This window comes from Cnephaeus nilssonii (assembly GCF_951640355.1).
Source record: "Cnephaeus nilssonii genome assembly, chromosome: 13".
Lineage (NCBI taxonomy): Eukaryota > Metazoa > Chordata > Mammalia > Chiroptera > Vespertilionidae > Cnephaeus > Cnephaeus nilssonii.
Window position 1 is genome coordinate 41,433,969 of NC_137084.1, and position 8,248 is coordinate 41,442,216.

The following is an 8,248-nucleotide window of genomic DNA, read 5'->3' on the forward strand; positions in this document are numbered from 1 at the left end:
CTTTCTATAGTGTTTGCCAACTCCTTCAGTTAAAACCCGTCTGTGTTACTCAGTTTCAAATTACCTACATGATGCCCCTATATGTAGATTTAGCAAGAAATGTACACAATTGGCTCTTACAAGCACTACTGCGGTCATTATTCTCATTCTACCCAATTAACTCCAGACAAAAGTCCTAATATTTTCAACCATCTACTTTATTCCTCATAACTCCTAGTATTCCTCTTAAAATTTTATTTCAGCCTGGCCGCAGTGGCTCAATGGTTGAGCGTTGACCTATGAATAAAGAGCTCACAATTCGAGTCACAGTTCAATTCCTTGTCACAGGCCTGGGTTGTGGGCTCAATCCCCAGTAGGGGGCATGCAAGAGACAGCTAATCAATAATTCTCTCTCATCATTGATGTTTCTATCTCTCTCTCCCTCTTCCTTCATCTCTGAAATCAATCAAAATATTTTTTAAAGTTATTTCACAGCAATAAAATAGTCACTCACCTGATTCATGTGCAGTCCTCATGGGCTAGAATGGGATGCATCACAGGAGGACTCTAAGAGATGGGCATCAGAAAGCAGAGATTTTATGCATTTGCCTAAAGACCAGAGAGTAAGCTAATGCACAAGGGATCTCAGCCTTAATACACATGAGTCAAGTCATTATGGTTCTGCAATGACACCCCCACACCACCCAGTCCTCCAGGGCCCATCCATACATAACAGGTGCACATTTTTGTTTTCAAGAAATCCAATGTTAGCATTGCTATGGGAAATATCTCTGATTCCTTTTTAAGGGAAATTAATAAATGTTAATTCCTTTCCTAATCAGTATGTATAACTTGAAAATCAATATACGAATTATATTTTATAATTTTACTTTTAAACAGTTTTATACCTAAAGAAAAACTACCTAGTACACTGGGAAAATGCCACACTAACCTGTTACATTAGTATGATACATATGTTAAAATTAACTAATACTGATGGATTGCTATTAACTAGCATCCATACTGTATTTAGACTTCATAATTTTTACCCGATGTCCTTTTTCTCTTCCAGGATCAGATTCAGGATTGCAGGTAGTGGTCATTTCTCTTTAGGCTTCTCCTGGCTGTCACAGTTTCCCAGACTTGCATTCTTTTTGATGACCTTTGAAGTTCTAATGGTCTTTGGGGATTTACCTGGTGCTCTTTTCATAACAATACTGAGGTTATAGGATTTGGGGAGGAGGACTACTGAGGAAAATTGCCATTTTGAACCCCAACATGGTTTATCACTGTTGATGTTGACAGTACTAGTATTCATGTGACTGAGTGTCTTTCGGGCTTCTACACTGTAAGTTACTCTTTTTTCTCTTTCCAGAATACACTCTTTAGAAAAAAGTCACTATGTGCCTCTCACACTTAAGAGGTGGGAGTTATGCTCCACTTCCTTGAGGGTGGAGTAACTGTACAAATTATATAAAATTAGGTGGCTTCTGGTGAAGATAGTGGTGTAGGCACATACGTTACTTGCCACCTCCCACAACCACATCACAATTACAACTACTTTGTAGAAACCTCGCTGAGCAGAAGTCCTTTAACTAAGGATATCAAGAAGCAGCCACATTGAGAATGGAAGAAGAGGCAAAGGGTGCAGAATGAGCTGGTCCTACACCCATGTGTGACACTTAAAAATTGAGAAGGATGCCCTAGCCTGTTTGGCTCATTGGATAGTGTGTCAGCCGGTGGTCTGAAGGGTCCAGGGCTCTATTCTGGTCCAGGGCACCTAACTTGTTTGCAGACTCAAATCTAGGCCTAGGTTGGGACGCATGCAGGTGGCAACCAATCGATGTGTCTCTCTCACATGAATAATGAAATGGCTATAAATATATCTATCTATCAACAATTACTATAAATGCAAATGGATTAAATGCTCAAATCAAAAGACATATGGAGGTTAACAAAACAAGACACTTACAATATTCTGTCCAAAAAAAGACTCACTTCAGATCAAAAGACACACAGATCAAAAGAGATAGGAAAAGATACTTCATGAAAATGTAAAGAAACAAACACAAAAAGCTGGGATAGCAATACTTATACCACACAACATATGCTTTAAAACAAAGGCTATATAAAAGAGCCAAAAAAGGACCCATCAATTCCACTTTAAGTTATTTTTCCAAAGAAACCCAAAACACTACATTGAAAAGACATATACTGCCCTAGCTGGTTTGGCTCAGTGGATAGAGCGTCAGCCTGCAGCCTGAAGGGTCTCGGGTTTAGTTCCAGTCAAGGGCATATACCTTGGTTGAGAGCACATCCCCAGTAGGAAGTGTGCAGGAGATGGCTGATTGACATAAAAAAATCAATAAAATATAATTAAAAAAAGAAAAAAGAAACATGCCCAGGTTGCAGGTTTGACCCACAGTAGAAGGTGTGCAGGAGGCAGCCAATCAATGATTTTCTTTCATCATTGATGTTTCTATCTCTCTCCCTCACCCTTCCTCTATGAAATCAATAAAAATATACTTTTTTAAAAAAGAAAAGACATATATATTCATGTATTCATTCCATTATTGTTTACAATAGCCAAGATATGGATGCAACCTACATTTCCATCAACAGATGAATGTATAAAGAAGAAGTGGTGCATATATACAATGAATATGACTCAACCATAAAAGGATAAAATCTTGCAATTTGCTGCAACATAAATGCACCTAACGAGTATTGTGCTGAGTGAAATAAGTCTGATCTGACAAAAAAAGACAAATGCATATGATTTCACTTATATATGGAATTAAAAAAATAAAACACATATATAATTTTAAATAGATGCCAGATTTTTATATTAAAAGTTTTTAAATTTCATTGATTGTTTTTAGAGGAGAAAAGGAGGGAGAGAGAAACATCCATCGGTTGCCTCCTGCAGGCGCCACAAATAGGGATCAAACCCCCAACTATGGGTATATACCCTGACCGGAAATTGAACCTACCATCTTTTGGAGCATGGGACATCACTCCAAGCAACTGCCTACACCAGCCAGGGCAAGATAAAATTTAAAAAAATAATAAGTTGATGCAAAATGATCTCTATTATAGCTATAGCTTTAATGTTCTGAATAGTTCAAAACAGAGATAATATATTAAATATGTTACCATAAATTCCTTGTGCAGAGTAGAGCTACAAAGTGATATGTGAAGTTATTTTTTTTAATATTTTTATTGATTTTTTACAGAGAGGAAAGGAGAGGGATAGAGAGCTAGAAACATTGATGAGAGAGAAACATCGACCAGCTGCCTCCTGCACAGCCCCCACCAGGGATGTGCCCGCAACCAATGTACATGCCCTTGACCGGAATCGAACCTGGGACCCTCAGTTCGCAGACCGACGCTCTATCCACTGAGCCAAACCGGTTTCGGCTGTGAAGTTATTTTTAATAAGTAAAATTATATTTCTAAAAGAAAAAAAATAAAATTTATTATTAAATGATATGAAAAATAAGGTACACATTTCATATTATCAAAATCACAATGAAAAGCTTGCAGGAATAAGTGTTTTTAAAATAATCTATATGTTTCTAACTTAGAGGACAAGAGTAAAGCCATAATAGGTATCCTATATAATAAAAGGGTAATATGCAAATAAACCAAAGGGCAGAACAACCAAACAACCAATCAAAGTGTAATATGCTAATGATATGCTAAGGCTGCTCAACCACTCGCTATGATGAGCAGTGACCACCAGGGGGAAGACAGTCAACTGGTCGATCAGTTGCTATGATGTGAACTGACCACCAGGGGGCAGATGCTCCGACCAGTAGGTTAGCTTGCTGCTGGGGTCCAGCCAATCGGGACTGAGCGAGATGGGCTGGACATGCCCTAGAGCCCTCTTGAAGTCCCTCCCCAGCCCTTTTGTGAACCAGTGGGGACCCTCAGCCTGGCCTGCACCCTCTCACAATCACGGACCCCTCAGGGGACGTTGGAGAGCTGGTTTCAGCCCAGGCCCACAGTCCACTCCCCTTGGGAGGGTGCCAGATGTAGGGCTCACAGCTAGTGAGCGCTACTGTGGCAGCATGAGCCTCTCCTGATCAGACTGATTGGGTGCAAGCCCGCAGCAGGCACAGTGGGGCCGGGATGAGTGGGAGCAGCAGGTAGGAGCTACGAGTGGCGTTGGACTGCAGGTTTCGGCCTGCTCCCTGTAGGCCACCTAGAGGGACCCCACCCATGCACAAATTTGTGCACCGGTCTCTAGTCCTATATAATAAAAGACTAACATGCAAATTAACTGAAGGACAGAACGACTGGTAGCTATGATGCACACTAACCACCAGGGGGCAGACGCTTAATGCAGGAGATGCCCCTTGGAAGTCAGTGAGCTCCCACAGGGGAAGCAGGCCTAAGCCATCAGTTGGACATCCTCCAAGGGCTCCCGGGCTGCAAGAGGGTGCAGGCCAGGCTGAAGGACCCCTCCAAGTGCATGAATTTTGTGCACCGGGCTTCTAGTAATAGAATAAACAGCTAAAGCAATCTATCATTCTGAGTACATATTACAGCAGAGCTGCTACACCAACTCTGGGCTTCCTCTCCAGGGATTCTTGGCTCAGAGAAAAATAAATGTCAACCTTTTGTTTATTTTTTGTTTAAACCTAAAAAAAAATAATAATAATAAACAGACATATAGATAGGTGCTAAATTATAGATAGATAGATAGATGATAGATAGATAGGTAGATAGATAGATAGATAGATAGATAGATACTAGGTGTACCAGTTAATAATGCAGATTTTTTTTCAATAGATGGAGTTACACATATGTTGTTATATATGTGATTTGATATGTATGCTATTTTGTTGTATTGACAACAAGCTTTAAAACTTCATATGTCAAATTTGCTGAAGGTTTTAACGTAAGAGATATTTTTATGCTTAAAAATGTCAAATTTTGTGCCCCCAAAAAAAGAGCATTTGTGGGAAGTTTTAATTCATTACTTTATTTTGAAGAAAAGTGCTGCTGAAAGTTATTGTATACTTCGGGAAGCTTATGGTGAACATGCTCCATCTCAAGATACTTGTAAACGCTGGTTTAAATGCTTTAAAAGTGATGATTGCGATGTGAAAGACAAAGAACATCCAGGTCAACCAAAAAAGTTTGGAGACCAACAATTACAATCATTATTGGATGAAGATTCGTGTCAAACTCAAAAACAACTGCAGAAAGATTAAACGTTGCTCAGAAAACAATTCCTGATCATTTACAAGAATGGGAAAGATTTTAAAGGAAGGAAAATGGGTGCCACATCAACTGAAGGAAAGACAAATGGAAAACCGAAAAGTCATCGGTAAAATGTTGCTTCAACGGCACGAAAGAAAGGTTTTTTTGCATCAAATTGTGACTGGCGATGAAAAGTGGATTTATTTTGAGAATCCGAAACACATAAAATCATGGGTTGATCCAGGTCAACCATCAACATCGACTGCAAGGCCAAATCGCTTTGGAAAGAAGACAATGTTCTGCATTTGGTGGGATCAGGAAGGTGTGGTATATTATGAGCTTCTAAAACCAGGTGAAACCATTAATACTGATCGCTACCAACAACAAATAATCAATTTAAACTACGTTTTGATCCTAAAACAACCAGAATGTGCCAGAAGACACAGCAAAGTAATTTTGCTTCATGATAACACACCATCACACACTTCAAAATCAGTTAAAGAAACGTTAAAAGATCTTGCCTAGGAAGTATTAACCCACCAGCTGTATTCAACAGACCTTGCTCCTTCAGATTGCCACTTTTCTGATCCATGGCACATGCACTTTCTGAGCAGCACTTCAAAATGTAAGAAGTAGACAAATTAGGTCTTTGAATGGTTTGCCTCAAAACAAGAAAAGTTCGATAGGGGCAGTATCCACAAATTACCTGAAAGATGGAAAAATGTGTAGCTAGCGATGGACATTACTTTGAATAAAGCACTTTTGATATTTCTCTTGAAATTACTGTGTTTTCTTTGATTATAAAATCCACATTATCAACCGGTACAACTGGTAGATGATAGATAAAATAAAATAATCTACATTTCATAGTCAATTTATGTATGCTGATACAAATTGGAATTATATTTACTAATTATCATTAAAACACAAACAGAAATATTTGATGTAATGACTCTAACATGTTATTCATTGGAAGTAATATATGTGCACACCCAATCCAGGGATGGAGTTGTACAGGAGGGGTGGAGTTGGCAGACATAAAGAGCCATAATGACTTGACCCATGTGTATGCGATAGAGGAGTTGTTCTTGAAAGCAAATCTGAGTTCCCTGGGGTAGTGGCAACCCCTGGAGTCTTCAGGCAAATACATAAAAATCTCTGCTCCCAGTGCCTGACACTCCACATTCACCACATTCTAGGCTATGAAGACTACACTTGAAGCAGGTGAGCAAATTATATAGTGATGTGGGATAAGCTTATAGGGGGTAAAAAGGAGAATATACTACTGAAACTAAAGGACTATGGGGCCTAAGGTAAATATTTGAGAATATTAATACCTTTGTCTGACACTAAGTCAGCAGAGTAATATCTAATGCTCTCCAATCTAAAGCACAAGGTGATTTACTATCTCCTCCTAGGAAAGCATCCAAGCCCGTTAATTTGTAATCAGACAATATACTTTTGTTTGGATATTTTCATAATTGTGTTATAGATGCAATCAAACAACCACTCAGAATTGCACACTGATTTAAATTCATTAAATATTTATATAACAACAGTCCATCTTTAAACTGCAAAATGACTTCATTCCATTCTCAACCTGGCATCCTATAACCAGGTAGATTGAATTAGCCATTCTGTTGGGTTCCTATAATAGTATTTTTTTGCCCCTAACATGTTCCCTTAGCATATTGTTTTATGGGATATATAAGCATCTATTCCTCTGTAAGATTGTTACCTCACTGAAAAAAAAAATGAAGACAATACCCTATTCATTTTGTTAACCTAGTTGATGTTGAAACACTGAATATGGAAAAGAATCAAATAGGTGCAATAACGTTTGAGTAAAATCTGAAATGTTGATTTCTCTATAAACAGAAAGTGAGGTCCCAGGTCATATACTCCAGGTATGACTACCTTAAACCACACTGGTGTGAGCTACACAGTCTTTTACTTGCTGGGCATTCCTGGCCTTGAGGACCAGCACATGTGGATTTCCATCCCCTTCTTCATTTCCTATGTCATCGCCCTGCTGGGGAACAGCTTGCTCATCTTCCTTATCCTCACAAAGAGCAGCCTCCATGAACCCATGTACCTCTTCCTCTGCATGCTGGCCACAGCAGACATTGTCCTCTCCATGTGCACAGTACCTCAGGCCTTGGCCATCTTCTGGTTCCATGCTGGGGAGATCTCCCTGAATCGCTGCATCACTCAACTCTTTTTCATCCATTCCACCTTCATCTCTGAGTCAGGGATCCTGCTGGTGATGGCATTTGACCGCTACATTGCCATTTGCTACCCACTGAGATACACCACCATTCTTACACATGTGCTGATTGGGAAAATTGGTCTGACTATCTTTCTGAGAAGTTATGGTACAATATTCCCCATGATATTTCTTCTGAAAAGACTGGCTTTTTGCAGAACTAACATTCTTCCACACACTGCTTGTGAGCACATGGGGTTGGCCAAATATTCCTGTGATGACATACGAATAAACATCTGGTATGGACTTTTCGTCCTAATGTCAACAGTGATTTTAGATGTTATGCTAATTTGTTGTTTCATATATGCTTATTCTCCGTGCTGTCTTTCGCATCCCTTCCCAAGATGCTCGTCACAAAGCTCTCAACACTTGTGGTTCCCATGTCTGTGTCATTATTCTCTTTTATGGTCCTGGGATCCTTTCACCCCTCACTCACCGGCTTGGACACCACATTTCACCCCACATCAATGTACTCCTTGCCAATGTCTGCATTCTGATACCTCCTATGCTAAATCCCATCATTTATGGGATCAAGACCAAACAGATCAGGGACCAAATTACTTATGTCTTGCTTTCCAAAAAAATATGACTTTGGGTAAAGGAACCAAGCTACTGTTTTCTCAACATTTTTTAGCTGTACATGAGGTGAGCTTTGGAATCCCTAGTAAGTGAAGGAGATTTGAGACATGTTCTTTAAAGTCTCTGATAAATAATAGAGATGAATTTCTTTGTGCCTTAGTGCGCTTTCTCCCTCAAAGTCTGAGAAATATACCATTTCACATTTTTAATTCA

General features: G+C 39.3%; 1 pseudogene across 1 annotated transcript; it reads left to right on the forward strand.

Annotated features, from left to right (window-relative positions):
• The first annotated feature begins 7,099 nt into the window (after positions 1-7,099).
• Positions 7,100-8,045, forward strand: LOC307109587 (olfactory receptor 52B4-like; annotated as a pseudogene). The gene has a single exon. The product of its transcript is annotated as an olfactory receptor 52B4-like (transcript).
• The last annotated feature ends 203 nt before the right edge of the window (positions 8,046-8,248 follow it).